The following is a 15,545-nucleotide window of genomic DNA, read 5'->3' on the forward strand; positions in this document are numbered from 1 at the left end:
TATATCCATTTCATTAATCAGGAACTTGAGTCACAGAGACAGTTATTTGCCTAACATCATGCCGTGTGTAAATGGTAGAGCCAGAGTACTCAGATGCATGGATTCATAGGCAAAAGTTAAATGGCTTTCTTATGTTAGAAAAGCCAAGAGGATGCACAGGGCGACTTGGCAAGATTAATGCACATTTTTCCTTAATTATTTATTCTAGTGACATTCCTTCCTTTAGTGACATTAATTCCTTCCAATTAATCATGGAAAATCATGAAATTAATTGGCTAATGTATCAGTTAAATGTCACGCTTTGTCTATATGTTATATCTATACCTTGAAATCACCCTGTACCTGTCTATAATTTTATGTGTGTGTGTCTCTGTATGTGTGCGTGCGTGTGTTTGGGGCAGAGGCCAAGGTGTTGAGGTGATGAGACGGGCAGAGTTCACACCCTGGGCCATGTTAAGTTGAAGTTGCTTTCTGTTGTGTAACGTGATATCTCAGGATTCATTCTTCCCTTTGGGTTCCTCCGGCTTTCTCTGTTAGCTTGGGGATCATGGCACATGTTCCAGTGTCTTAAGGTGGAAGTGGGTATATATGCTTGGCTTGAGCAGCATGGTATTAGAGATCTGTGAGCTTTTTATTTGGCTCATGTGGATCACCTATAATACTGTCCATATCCTCAGACTTTGTATTCAGATAGTATACAGATAGTATTCAGACCTAGAAACTTCTCTAATGCTTGAAATAAGATCTAGTTATGAAAACCTCGTGCACATTTAACACATATTTTCCCCACCCTCTGAGAGGAATGATATGGGCATAATAACCCACTGACTTAACTGGTTCCCAAGAGACCTGGTTCTAAGTGTGTACATGCATACTAAGTTGCTCCAGTTGTGTCTGACTCTTTGTGACTCCATGGACTGTATCCCACCAGGCTCCTCTGTCCATGGGATTTCCTAGGCAAGAATACTGGAGTGGGTTGCCCTTTCCTTCTCCAGGACCTCTTCCTGACCCAGAGACTGAACCTGCATCTCTTGTGTCTCCCGCGTTACAGGGAGATTCTTTACCCGTTGAGCTGTTGGGAAGCCCAGGATGCTATAGAGGTAGTTCTTATTGCTTTGTGGAAGATAATGGAATTAGATAAAGACTCTTAAAACTAATTGAGGTGTGGGTCTACATCTTTGCAAAAGTTAAGTCAGTTATTATAAGGTGCTGATATCATTTAATTAGTTCTACCCTCTCTTGAAATACTCATAAGAAATTAGATTCTTTTAAAACATATTTAACATAGTGTTTATTTTTACAGCCGAGAGGATTTTTTCCTTAGTTAAATCTATCCTTTGTGTACAGTGGAGATATTTTTTCAACACATAAAGAAATATTTCTAAAAACTATTCAGTACTGAATCCTTTGTTATCTTTATATCTCCTGAAAATTCATTAACTGGGGTTTTACCTTTTTTTTAATCAGACCTTATTTCAAATTTACAGTATTGTACATTATTTTACAGTACTGTACTTTAGAACTTTTATTTGATTTTTAAGTATTACAGGAAAATTATTTTGGGTCAGAAATAATGTGCCATTTCATTTGTGTATTCTATGATGTTTTCATGTTGAACTAGAGGAAATTAGGTAACCATTTTACAACTGACAGGAACACTCTTAACTTCTTCCTGGCAACCTGTATGAATTTTTTATTATTTTATCCACTCTCAATCTCATTTACTAAATAGCAGTGACTTACCCAAATTTACACAATGCTGCTGCTAAGTCGCTTCAGTCGTGTCCGACTCTGTGCCACCCCATAGACGGCAGCCCATCAGGCTCCCCTGTCCCTGGGATTCTCCAGGCAAGAACACAATTTACACAATAAGCCTTGGCAAAATTAATAGTAATACCGACCCACTGAAATTCATCCTACCCTTTGCCCAATCAGCTTGATTTATCGTCTTGAAGAATTTTCTCTCTAGGGAACCAAACCAGCATTTGATATTAATCTGCAATAATTACATTTCCAGACGTGTTATTGATGTCACCCAGTGCATATCTGCTGTTTTCTCTGAATCTCTGTATTTTCACAGTATGGGCCAGAGGACAAGGGACAGCAGGTTTGGAGCTTATTTTCTAGTTTTTTGAAACCTGTCACTACTGAAGTTTCGAAAGAGGTGGGGAAAAATATATCTGGCAAAATAATATTTTCTTAATTACCTTCTTAAACTTAGGAAGTATCAATGGAAGGATGCTAAGAGGAAAAAAAGTGTTCAAGAATGCTGTTTAGAACAGCTCCTTATTCACTATTGACTGGCTTTGAAACTCTTGGCAATAATTATGATGGGAGAGCCACAATATGCTGTCTGTAACATAATTCTGCTCTTCCATGTCAGTTTTGAAAATAGTTATGGAGGCTACTCTTTGCCAGCACCTGTAGGTTAACAGAAATGTGAATTTACTGGTATTATCTGTTCACATTCCTCTAGTGTGCAGGTTTTATCAGTTTGAACTTAAAGCAAGCAGTATTTTGAATTTGGGAGGTTTATGTATTTGGAGCCAAAACACCAATAAACCAAATTAGATTTCAGTATTTGTGCAAACTGAGAATAGCAGAGAATCTAAATAATTTACGCATATCCTACATGAGAAAGTCTGTCCCAAAAAATCTGTTCACACACAAAAAAGATGTTTTTAATTATCTCTTCTGGTACATCTATAATAAATTCCTAATTCAAGAGTTGCTATATGAAGTTGTAAGTGAATTGAAATTATGAATTAATAGTAAGTGGTAATTTGATTGTACAAACACCTGGGTGTTACACACAGTACCTGATTAGAATAACATGCTTGTTTCACCAGTACAGTAGTAGAAGGAAAATGTGTACTTATGTAACACCTCTGGTAAAGGAAAACATTGCCTTTTTCACAGATTAGATTTTGGTAGAACTCAATTTCGCTACTGTGAAAATGTCAAAATCTGATGTCTGATCTTGTTAGTACTACTAGTAAGAGGCTCTATGCATTTTTTTTTCCCAACCTAAAGAAGAAAAATCACTTCTGTGGTTTGTAAAATCAAATGTTTCACCATTTCCATATTTCTAGTTATAATTTAAGCCTAAATAGAATAAATGTAGTCATTTGAAGTTTTCTAAAGAGTGTTTTTACTTTTAAAAAGTATGTTTAATATTCCCATTACTCATTTATATCACAGAGCATATAGTCTGGGTATTCCTAGTGATTATTCTGTCTTTCCTGTGAGTGAGTTTTAGTTTATACTGTTCCATCAGTTGTTTCTCTTTGTGGATTTCCCTGAACAGACACTCACCTGGTGGTTATATTAGGTTAGCAGATCTGTCTACAGCATGTGCTTTTATTGCACACGTCAGGGAAACATGCTGCCAAGTGACTGATCTCTACTCCAATTCTCATTAGTAAGCAAGGCCACATGTGTTAGTCACTCAGTCATGTCCAACTCTTCGTGACCCCATGGACTATAGCCTGCCAGGCTCCTCTGTCCATGGAATTTTCCAGGCAAGAATACTGGAATGGACTGCCATTCCCTTCTCCAGGGGAGCTTCCCAATCCAGGGATTGAACCCAGGTCTCCTGCATTGCAGGCAGCTTCTTCACTGTCTGAGCCACCAGGGAAGCCCAAGCAAGGCCATGAAGGAGCCACAACTCCCTCACCTGTTTTTATTTCCTGCTTTGTAAAGCTTTATTTACTGACTACTCTAATTATCCAACACAAATGTATACTATGTCATTAGTTACATTTTAGCTTGTATTATAATAATTAAATTGCAAATTACTTTACTTTAACAGAAATGGGGGCTTAATTAAGAATAGTACATAGCTTAATGTTTTCTAATAGTGAAACATTATCCTTTATGAAGTAGGTAGTTTGTGTATTGTAATAAACCCCCATTTGGGGTTTCTTAATACTTCGGTGGTATAAAATGCTTGAATATTAAATCATAATTAGTTTTAATAGACACAAACTATGAAAGACAGACTAATCAGGTTAAATATTTTTAAAAGTATTTTCCATATGTCTCCCTGCATTTTTACCTGACATTAATATATAAACATCTACATTTTTAAATTTGCTAACCATTTTTTAAAGTATCTGGTTTTAGATTTGAAAGAGGCATATTGTTTTAAAATAAAGCAGAATACAATTCTATAGTTTAACATCATAATAAAAATATTAAAAAAATATCAAGAAACAAATTTTCTGCCCCGAGGAGATCAAACTTATTTAATGATTTGCTAATATTCTAAGAAGCAAAATAGTACTTAGTTATCCTAGACATGTTTTGTAGCAGTTATATAGCCTAAGTATAAAATTAGAGCTATGTCTTATAGTTTATCTTTTATATGTTTTATGGATCTGTTAAGAATTCGAAAATAAGTTTTACTAACTCTAGAAAAGTAAAAAAGAAGTTAGTCTTTCCAAGTATTTATGCTAAACTATGTTTTTATTTTTTCTGATTGGATATTTTATTGGGTTTCCCTCTTTTATCTGTTTTAATTCATTTGGCCATTTATACTCTTCTGCTTTTGAATTGTGGTATTGAAGAAGACTCTTGAGAGTCCCTTGGGCTGCAAGGAGATCCAACCAGTCCGTCCTAAAGGAGATCAGTCCTGGGTGTTCATTGGAAGGACTGATGTTGAAGATGAAACTCCAATACTTTGGCCACCTGATGCAAAGAGCTGACTCATTTGAAAAGACCCTGATGCTGGGAAAGATTGAGAGCAGGAGGAGAAGGGGACGACAGAAGATGAGATGGTTGGATGGCATCACTGACTCAATGGACATGGGTTTCGGTAAACTCTGGGAGGGTGATGGACAGGGAGGCCTGGTGTGCTGCGGTTCATGGGGTCACAAGGAGTCAGACATGACTGAGCGACTGAGCGACTGAACTGAACTCTTCTGGAAATAAAAATAACCATATTTTGAGGTTTGAAACTTACATGCATAAAGTTACTAATATCAGACATCAAAATATCAAAGTTAAAGTTGCTGCTTGTTAAGATTGTCAGGATAGCTCTTCAGTTCAGTTCAGTTCAATTCAGTCGCTCAGTCGTGTCTGACTCTTTGCAACCCCATGGACTGCAGCACGCCAAGCCTCCCTGTCCATCACCAACTCCGGGAGCTTACTCAAACTCATGTCCATCGAGTCGGTGATGCCATCCAACCATCTCATCCTCTATCGTCCCCTTCTCCTCCTGCCTTCAATCTTTCCCAGCATCAGGGTCTTTTCAAATGTGTCAGTTCTTTGCACCAGGTTGGCCTTGGATAATTCACTTAATTGAGTTTCTCTTCTCATAAGTAAAACTAAAATAGCCACAATAATAGTATCTGTCCTGATGACCTCATAAGGCATTTTTTGTGAAAATCTAGTGAATTAATATGTAAAAGAAGATTAGTCATTGCAGAGTGCTGTAAAATAAATATAAATTTAAATTATTAATTTATGGCCTTGTTCTAAATGTTCATTATAAAATAGTGTGTGTATAGAGCAATAAAATAATACATAACTAAAACTGACTTGGTTTTGATGCCTTTTTATGGTAATCTTCTGTTTTTAAGTCATTCAGTGCTTCTAATCCATTCTCAAACTCAAGTCCCATTTTTCTAGGTCAGAAATGGAATTGGTATTAGTAGAACCAGCTAGAAGTGTGGAGAGAATGTGTCCCCATAGTCCATGTAGGATTGTGGGGGCTTTATGTTCCAACATATATTATTTTGAAAATTATTTTAGAATCAGCCTGTAGGGTCAAAACCCAGACACTTCTCTCAAATTATATTTATTGGTGAATTTTCTCTACTAGAAAGAGGAACTTAAACCTATGAGGTTTAAGAAGCATGTGAGCCAATAAAATGTAATGTTATTTTCCCAAGTCCCACATGCCAGTTAGTGTTTAATTAATATGACATGAGTCTATAAAAATGTATATATATTTTTGCTAGAAACATCCACATCACCCTATTTTCTAGTTCTTAGGCTGTCCTACTTCTAGTAAGGGTCTGACTACTGTAGTTATATTCTATCAGTGATTCTCAGCCTTCCCTGTGCTTTCCACTAACTTGTGCATTTTTTAAATATCATCACTACCTCTCTATCCTCCATTCTGTTTCAGTTGGCTTGGAGTAAGATCCTTGCATATTTTAAGGCTCTTCAGCCATTCCATTATTAATCTAGGGTTGATAATCACTGGTGGAAGTCTAATATTTTTATCCTAAGTATAGATTCATTTCTGTTTTCAGTTACCTTTGGAAACGTTTCCTTCCCCATTGATGGCCAATTTAACTATTGAAATAAATAGACAATTGATTTGAAAACACCCAGCTCTAATAGAGCAATGATTCTCGACATTTAGAGTCTGTATGAATTGCTTAGCATGCATACATGCTCAGTCTTATCCAGTTCTTTGTAGTCCTATAGACTGTAGCCCACCAGGCTCCTCTATCCATGGGATTCTCCAGGCAAGAGTACTGGGATGGGTTGTCATTTCCTCCTCCAGGGGATTTTCCTGACCCAGGAAACAAACCCACATCTCCTGTGTCTCCTGCATTCACAGGCAGATTCTTTACCACTGAGCCACCTAGGAAGCCTCAAGAATTGCTTAGAAGGCTTGTTAAAACTCTTGTTGCTGGGCCTCACCCACAGAGTTTGTGATTGGGCAGGTTTTTGGTCGGGTATGATAATTTACATTGTCATCACTGATGCAGTGGACATGAACTTGGGCAGACTCCAGGAGGTGGTGAGGGACAGGGAAGCATGGCATGCTGCAATCCATGGGGTCACCACAACTTGGCAACTGAACAACACCAACCAGGTCCCAGCTGATGCAGAGGTTGATTGATGCTTCTGGTCCTAGGACCACACTTTGAGAAGCACTGTAATAGAAGAATTGACTGAGACGCCCAAGCTGTTTAGATTCTTAAATCTCAGAGCTGCTCAGAGGGACAGCCAATTCCAAAGTTCCATAGGGTGAAAGTGAGGGGTTGGATCAGGAGGGGGGAAGAGTTCTATGATTAATTCACTCTTGTTAATAATTGCCCAGTATTTTCACTTATCCCCAAGCAGTTTGTTGCTTCTTCTGGAAAACAGCTAATTCCAAACATTAATTACCAAAAAAGAGTTTGCATCGCCTTTGTCCCCTTGCAATATATATTTTTTAATCCCGTAAGACTAGAAAGCAAGATTTGGGCCATTTTAGCATAGAAGGTGAAAAAAAAGGCATTTTTAATTAAGGACCTCAGGGTAACTGTAAAAAGAAGAACCTTCTCATTGCTTCAAGGCAAAGCAACTTTATTAACAGCAGCTGGCAACCAGTTCTTGTACCTGAGGACATTCCACACCCATGAAAAAGAGGCTAAGGTTATCCTTCCACCAGAGGAAGAGGGAATCTAGGGTTTTTCTGAATCATTTAATCCTCTCAGCAAGCTTCAGATCACTAAGTCCATGCCAGATACTCAGTGGCTTGACCAAGCTCAAGGCATGTATTTATTGCAAGTGGACAGTAAGGGTGGCAGCACTTAATTTAAATGTACTTTGTGTATAGCCTCTTTTTTGGGACTTAAGGAACGAGCAATTCTGAGCAAAAGATGCTTTGCTGTTTCTTAGTCATGCATCATGAGGCAGACGGAATTTGAAGAGCCTAAAGGTAGGCAGACTGTTCCCTTTTATCCCATTCCTCTGGTCATAATTGAACTTAATGCCCAGGTAAATGGGGTTTTCAGTGTCTTTTGTTCACTGGAGGAAGAAGCAGATGTAATCTGTCTCTGAACACAGGTGCTAACAGTCCTCCTAACCTCTGCACATCACCCACCCTTTCTCCATGAATCCACATCTGCCATAGACCCCTCTGTGTGCTTCTGGTAGGACAGGGACAGAAAAATGAGCTGTGAATGGAATAAACTGGCTATCTTACTCACCATGGTAAGAGATGTAGGTTCAACCCCTGGGTTGGTCGGGAAGATCCCCTGGAGAAGGACATGGCAACCCATTCCAATATTCTCGCCTGAGAATCCCATAGACAGAGGAGGCTGGCAGGCTATGAGTCCACAGGGTCACAGAGAATGAGACATGGCAGAAGTGACTTAGCATGCACGCACGCGTGGATTAGATATTGAAAAAATATTTTTTGTATATTTTCATAATGTCCTGCCTCTAAAGCTCAATTACAGCAAATGCGTAAAGTCCAGAAATGTATCAGAGGTGATGTGTAGGCAATTTAGAGACAATCTATCCTAAGAGGATTGCTTAAAACCCTTTAAAAAAGGACTTGTGGTATGTAGGAAGTCTGTTAAGAGACCTTCCTCACTCTTCTATTTTAGGCAGATAGATTCTTGGCACAAAATCCATGGAATTGGATGGTTAAATATGACCATGACTTTCCCCATAGCATCCCCACCATTTAAGTGGTTAATGCACCAGGAAATTTTTGTTTAAGGTGAATTATAGTTATTTGAATGCAACAAACTCAAAGCGCCTTTCATCTCAAGATTTTCAAATGCACAGAACTAGTGTTTTGCAGATTCAGCTTTGTTCACTGTGTTCACACAATTGGTGGCAAATCAGCTTTGGCAATTTGAAATGTATTCTGTGTACAGAACTTAGATTAGGAACAAGTCAGAACACATAATTCATAGGGTGCCTTTACAAGTCAGCAGTGGAATGGTTTTCTCAAGGAGCTACAATCCCAGGTTTTTAATGAAGCAACATTTTCCTGTGATGAATCTCAAGACCAGGCTCATGTTGTTACTGTGGGGCAGACCTTTCAAATATCTAATAAAGTTTAATTTAAAAGTTATGAAATTGTTTGAATAGGTATTTGCAAATTAGCCTAGGTCTCAAGGTACTTTCTTAGACCTTGTAATTGTAGTCATTGTAAATATTCAACTAACCACATTGAATCTTTGAGTCGAAATTGGAAGGGCAATATAAAATGTTTTTAAAGACCTCACAATCTTGGTGAATACATTAACCACTCCAGGTTTCTTGCTTATGCAGTAATAGCTGTAGTTAATCTGTTCTGAAAATGGGGATGAACAATGATTAATTGAAGTCTCTCTTATTAACTGGAAAAGTGGTAGAGCAATAGTAAGAATTAATTGTAATTTACTAATCTGGAAATTAATATGCAGCTGGGCATGAGTAGAGGCAGTGCAATTTGGTGATTTAGCAGTCATGACAAATTATCTTCATCCATAAGGTGTAGAGTTGCTAGCTTTCCATTATTTGATTTTTAGTAACAGACCCACTTTCAGGAAGACTTTATATGAATGCTCATGTTGCCCTTTTATCCTGGAAATGTCAATTGGAGTCTGGCATTATTAATTAAATCTCACTTTCCCTCTTTGTCTTGTCATGCTATAGTTTTTATGGAACATTTGTACAAAACAGTGATTACTGGTAATTGACCTGCATATGTTGAATAATCTTAAGATGCTACTGAGAGTTTAATGTACCTTGTAAATTGAGAGGCTTCCAATTAAGTCTAGTTCTTAAGATAATCACTTTCAAAACTAATCAAGTAATAGGACATTAGTAAAGCTCTTATTGACTTAATTGTGACAAATTAATAAACAGACCCAGTGCAATTACTATAATGGCTTTATCAGTGAGCAGTTTTTCCAAAATTTTAAGCATAAATCTATTCTATCCCCCTGGAAGTACAATAAAAGTTACATAAGCTATTTTAAGGTGGATATCATTCGTATAGCTGTGTGTGAATACACTGTACAAAGAGCTTGGATTTTTTGTGTTTCTTTCTTTTAAAATATGACTGCATTTCTTTCAAAGGTCAGTGAATCTACTTGCCAGACCCTTAAAGCATATGATTTTATAAATGATCTTCTGTATGCTTTGGACAAACCTATTATACATTCTTGTGTTCTCTCACTTGTATTTTCTGTGCCTAGACCCTGGGGTTGGTACCCTCTCTCCTTAGAGAGCTAGGGAATGTCCTATCCCACTCTCTCTGTCCCAAACTGCTGTCAGAGTAGTGATTTTTGGGGGCCAGCACTCTACAAATGGACTTTGGAAAATAAATGAATTATGAATTACATATGTGCCATAATTTTTTAGTATCTGACACTGCCAGTTTCTATAACTTGGCTGATTGTGTGTAAGAAAATGGCAGCAGAAGGAATAGGAACATAAGTCCCAATTCTGCTACATTAACAGTGTGATTTATTTCTCAAAAATACATCAAACTATATGTTTAAGATGCTGTGTTTACTGAGTATAACTTTTATTTAAAAATAATGGGATCACATCTCTTCTTTCTCTCAGCCTTGGCTTTCTCATTTCTTAAATGCTATTAATAAATAGTATCAATTTTACAAGGATGTTTATGACAGGCCCTTAGACTTTTGAGAAGTTGGGGGTCTTTTAGATACAAAAGAGGGGATCATTATGGAATTTCAGAACCCTGACATCTTTATGGTAGCTGTCCATATCACCTGTGTTTAAGTTAGGAGAGAAGAATGGATTCTCAAGTAAACGAGTGTATGTCTCTTTATGTGTGTGAGTATAATATGTATATCTGTGTGTGTGTAGTTGGTAGGTCATGTCTGACTCTTTGTGACCGCACGGACTATACAGTCCACGGAATTCTCCAGGCCAGAATACTGGAGTGGGCAGCCTTTTCCCTTCTCCAGGGGATCTTCCCAACCCATGGATCAAACAGAAGATAGAGGATACATCACCAGATTGGGTTTTGACCAACATCCAGACTTAATCAGCACTGGGAAGTCCTGTTTCACAGCACATCTGGAGTTCTGATTGGGAAGGGGGTTCCCAGGCGGCTCATCCGCTCCCTGGGTGAGACTTCTCCCCACAGAACTCATGCATGCCTGTGTGCTAAGTTGCTTCAGTCATGTCTGACTCTGTGTAACCCCATGGACTGTAGCCTTTCAGGATCCTCTGTCCATGGGGTTTCCCAGGCAAGAATACTGGAATGGGTTGCCATGCCCTCCTCTGGGGGATCTTCCTGACCCAGGGATCTAACCCATGTCTCTTATATCTCCTGAATTGGCAAGCAGGTTCTTTACCATTAGTGTCCCCTGGGAATCCCTTAAAACTCATCAGTTCAGTCGCTCAGTCGTGTCCGACTCTTTGCGACCCCATGAATCACAGCACACCAGGCCTCCCTGTCCATCACCAACTCCTGGAGTTTACTCAAACCCATCTCCATCAAGTTGGTGATGCCACCCAGCCATCTCATCCCTGTCATCCCCTTCTCCTCCTGTCCCCAATCCCTCCCAGCATCAGAGTCTTCTCCAATGAGTCAACTCTTCACATGAGATGGCCAAAGTCCTGGAGTTTCAGCTTTAGCATCAGTCCTTCCAATGAACACCCAGGACTGATCTCCTTTAGAATGGACTGATTGGATCTCCTTGCAGTCCAAGGGACTCTCAAGAGTCTTCTCCAACACCACAGTTCAAAAGCATCAATTCTTTGGCTCTCACATCCATACATGACCACAGGAAAAACCATAGCCTTGACTAGACGGACCTTTGTTGGCAAAATAATGTCTCTGCTTTTGAATATGCTATCTAGGTTGGTCATAACTTTCCTTCCAAGGAGTAAGCGTCTTTTAATTTCATGGCTGCAATCACCATCTGCGGTGATTTGGGAGCCCAAAAAAATAAAGTCTGACACTGTTTCCACTGTTTCCCCATCTATTTCCCATGAAGTGATGGGACCAGATGCCATGATCTTCGTTTTCTGAATGTTGAGCTTTAAGCCAACTTTTTCACTCTCCTCTTTCACTTTCATCAAGAGGCTTTCTAGTTCCTCTTCACTTTCTGCCATTCCTCAAACAAGGGAAATATTATAAGGCTTCATAATAATTGTCATCATCTGGGACCACAAAGGGAAGTACACAGTGGAACTGCCCAGCTGAAGAAAGGTTATCTTTAAGTTATGAGATACTCTAAAATAAGGGCTATAATTGTGGCAGTTTCATTCATCATGAGGTATAAAAATTATGGTTCCTTAACGAGAAAAATTAATGTGAATGCTATATAAATATATCACTTTTAGCCATTTATTTACATGTAATTTTGTACTGCACAATTATGTCAGTACCATAAGTCCATGGTTTTTAAGCTTTTCTGCTCTCTTATCAGTAATATATTTCTGAGCACTTACCCCAGAGCATGTATTTTTACTTATAAATTTTATATGCAAATACCAGAATATTAATGTCATGATCACTTTAAAACACTCCAAAAAATAAAATTGTAAAAAGATACAGATGAGGAAATAAATTTTTATTTGTTTTTAGTGAGTCATATGATTTTTTTTAATTCAACTTAATGCTTGTGATACAGTAAGTGATTCAAAGTTCTTGTTCTGTGTTTATTTCAACTTGGTTTTAATTTTGTCCAGATGGAAAAGATTTAAAGTTGTGTTGATGAGAGAAGTGTGGTATTGGCTGATCTAAAAACATGATGCTTGTTTTAAATCCTATTCTTTAATTATGCAAAGAATATTCTTGTAACTCTGCTGGAAAATTTCAGTCTTTCTTATTATTTCTTCTTGCAAACTAATAGAAAATAAGAAAAACCTCTGGAACTCTTCCTTTGGAAGATTCTAAAGCAGGATAGCAAATTCCATTCTCAAGTTTGACACAAATTTTGATCAATTTGTATAAATTTGATATATTTTTTATGAATTTTAAAGGTGAGTCACAGTCACGCATATTTTCATAAATATCCAATTTCAAAATGATCTTTTCTTAGAAAAACTTGCTTTCAAATTCAGATTTTTTTTATTCATGTCAAATGTTACTTTTATCTTCAAATGATAGGTTAAGCATGTTTTCTATTTCTTTTCTTCCATTTTTCTTTGTTTCTGTTTTTTAATTATCTGGTAGGTAGCAACTACAAACAGCTACTTATACTAGAAAACATCAGCAAATAGGGACACATTTCTTTTGACTCTTAATTAAATACTTTGCCTCAAGACAATCAAAGAAATCTCGTTTAGTGCAGAATATTTGTGTGGTCGCTTTCCATCCTTTTACCAACTGTTACAATATTATAATTTTTCTACTGTGTAGAGATCTTGAATTTTAAAATTAACTGCATCAGTGACATTCTGTGCTGATAAATCCCACTACATCCACAGTCCCTGAAAGCTGTAGAACAAGCAAAGGACCCACTGCCGACCTCTCCTCATTTTGGAGTCTCTATGGAAACCTCTGAATATCTTTTATATGAAACCTTTTACATAAGCACCAAGGGAGGGGAATAGTGTATATCTGAATATTTAATTTAATAAAGCTTTTTTCTTTTAGATAAAAAATTTAGAAACAGCAGCTTTGATAGTTTCTTCCTGCACTCTAATTAAGAGTTTTGCATTCTGCTTCAAAGGCCGCTGCCATAAACAATAAATATCTAGATGTCGTTTGCCTTTATCAAGCCTGGACCAATGTCTTATCATTTGGCAGTTTATAATTGGGCATATTGTCTTAATATATTAAGTGGACTTTGATCCTGTTTAGATTACTCTTGAGAATATTTTTAAAATTGGCTTCAAGAGAAGTTCTAAATTACTTTAACTAGATCTAAATATTATAAGACTGCATAATCTTGTGGTATTAATTTTCTCCACTTTAAAGTGGGCCAACCATGGAAGTGTGCCTGAAAAAGTTATTAATTAGATCAAGAGCTTTTCTTAGGTGAGTTACTGGTTTTAAGATGAAATAGGTCAGAAAGTGCTTAAAGACATTAATCTTTAATATTGATTAGCTATGCAACAAAATGGCTGAAGGTGTAAGTCTGTACTCAAAGAGTGGTATTTTTAAAGGAACAACAGATATAGTGCTAGTATCCAAAATTTTTGCAAGAGTCAAAGGGCTTCAAATTATAGAATTCACTCATGTTTCTGAGAATTATAAGGAGAAATGATTTCATGTTTATGTTTTTTAAAGAAATTTTTAAAATTGGAGACAGTAAAGCCTAGGGTCTCTTTTCAAACTAAAAGTGCTACAAAATTCATTTATTACTATGTTGATCCTAAAGGAAAAGATGTAAAGGGGAGGAGATGGGAAGCAAGAGGAATTATGAGTGTATAAACTACAGGCCACCAGACAAGCTAATATTAATGCCTTATGCTTCTGCAGTTCTCTATAGTCTACAGAGGAGTCCCAAAAAGATGTATGTTTTAAATTTTTCACTAATGTGATTTAATCTAGTCTGGCACAGACATAAATATCCAATTCTATAATTCAGATTTCTTTTTGAAATAGTTAACAATTGGAATAAAAAGATTTTTTTCTTTTTTTTTTTTTAAGGAAAAAAGAAATAACTTTATGCTTTCAGAAAGACAGGGAATAGAAAACTGTCCTGATATTTTACCACCATTTTAGGCTATCACCATGTTTGTCTATTTGTGCTGTATTGATCATTGAGTACTTCCTGGCTATTAAAAATGTATTCATTGGGTCTGATAGAATTCCACATACCTCCCAGAATGAAATTTCACCAGTACCCTACTATTAGAACTATATCTCTTGTTAAACTCACTTTCACTATTTAAAGATAAAAGTAAAGGTAAACAAATATAATCTCCTTTCTAAAGAGTTAAAATGAAAAATTATATGCATAGCATCTTTCTTATCTGGATGTAAGAGCTAGGATTATGTAAATCTTCCCTTTATCCTCTTTTAAAGAATCTGTATTCTTTTTTTTTTTTTTCCCAAAAAAAAGAAATTATTTTGCAAGAGGAATCAACTGAAAGACATACTTTGATAAATTACAGGAATATATTTTTAAGTCTTTCATGTAGAACCTGAATTCTTTTCAACCCTTTTTGTTACAAATACACTTTCTTCTCTTCTACCATCTTAGTTACTCTTCTCCTGTATGTTCTCCTCATCTTTGTGATAATGTCAAAATAATCAGAATTTGGAACTGTGTTCATTAAGAGTCTTAGGGGTGTAGAAAGGGTGAAAGCATTTTTCTGTGGCTCAGTCTCTTCCTGCCTCTTTCAGTACAGTGTCCAGGCCCTCTGTGCAGTGAGGGAGGTCTTTGCATCCTCTCTTTCATTATTGACTCTTCAAGGCATCAGTCTTTTCCTCTTCATCTTTCACACCACCTATTTATTTACACCTCATCCTCCCCACTCCATCGAGATGTTATGATACTTGCCTATGAGCCTTCTCTAGATAGAAACATCTGGATATTCTATTGTTAAGTCCTAAATTTGTGGCAGTAGCCATCCTTTGATCCAAATCTCTAGCCCAGTCCTCCCTATAGAATGTAATCCCTATATCCTGCTGAGTGCCAGATAGCTCCTAAACTTAAATGTTGAAAGTCATCTGCATTATTTCCCTAAACCAGTGTCGCTTCCAGACTGACCTTTTGTTATACTAGTAACCTCAGTTCATCCCGAGGACATCTTGAAATACTTATTCTGATAGTTAGTCTGTCATCAGATCCTATGTACTCTATTTCTGTAATATTTCTGACCCCTCTCACAGCCAGGTTCCTTTCCCATTCTCATTTCATCCCTGCCCCACCCCCACCCCC

At 37.1% G+C, this 15,545-nt stretch overlaps 1 protein-coding gene across 1 annotated transcript in view; it reads left to right on the plus strand.

Annotated features, from left to right (window-relative positions):
- Nucleotides 1–15,545, plus strand: part of MAN1A1 (mannosidase, alpha, class 1A, member 1) — a 173,528-nt gene that overhangs the window by 101,453 nt on the left and 56,530 nt on the right. The window lies entirely within an intron of this gene.

The sequence above is a fragment of the Bison bison genome, unplaced genomic scaffold (genome assembly GCF_000754665.1).
Source record: "Bison bison bison isolate TAMUID 2011002044 unplaced genomic scaffold, Bison_UMD1.0 scf7180017864473, whole genome shotgun sequence".
NCBI lineage: Eukaryota > Metazoa > Chordata > Mammalia > Artiodactyla > Bovidae > Bison > Bison bison.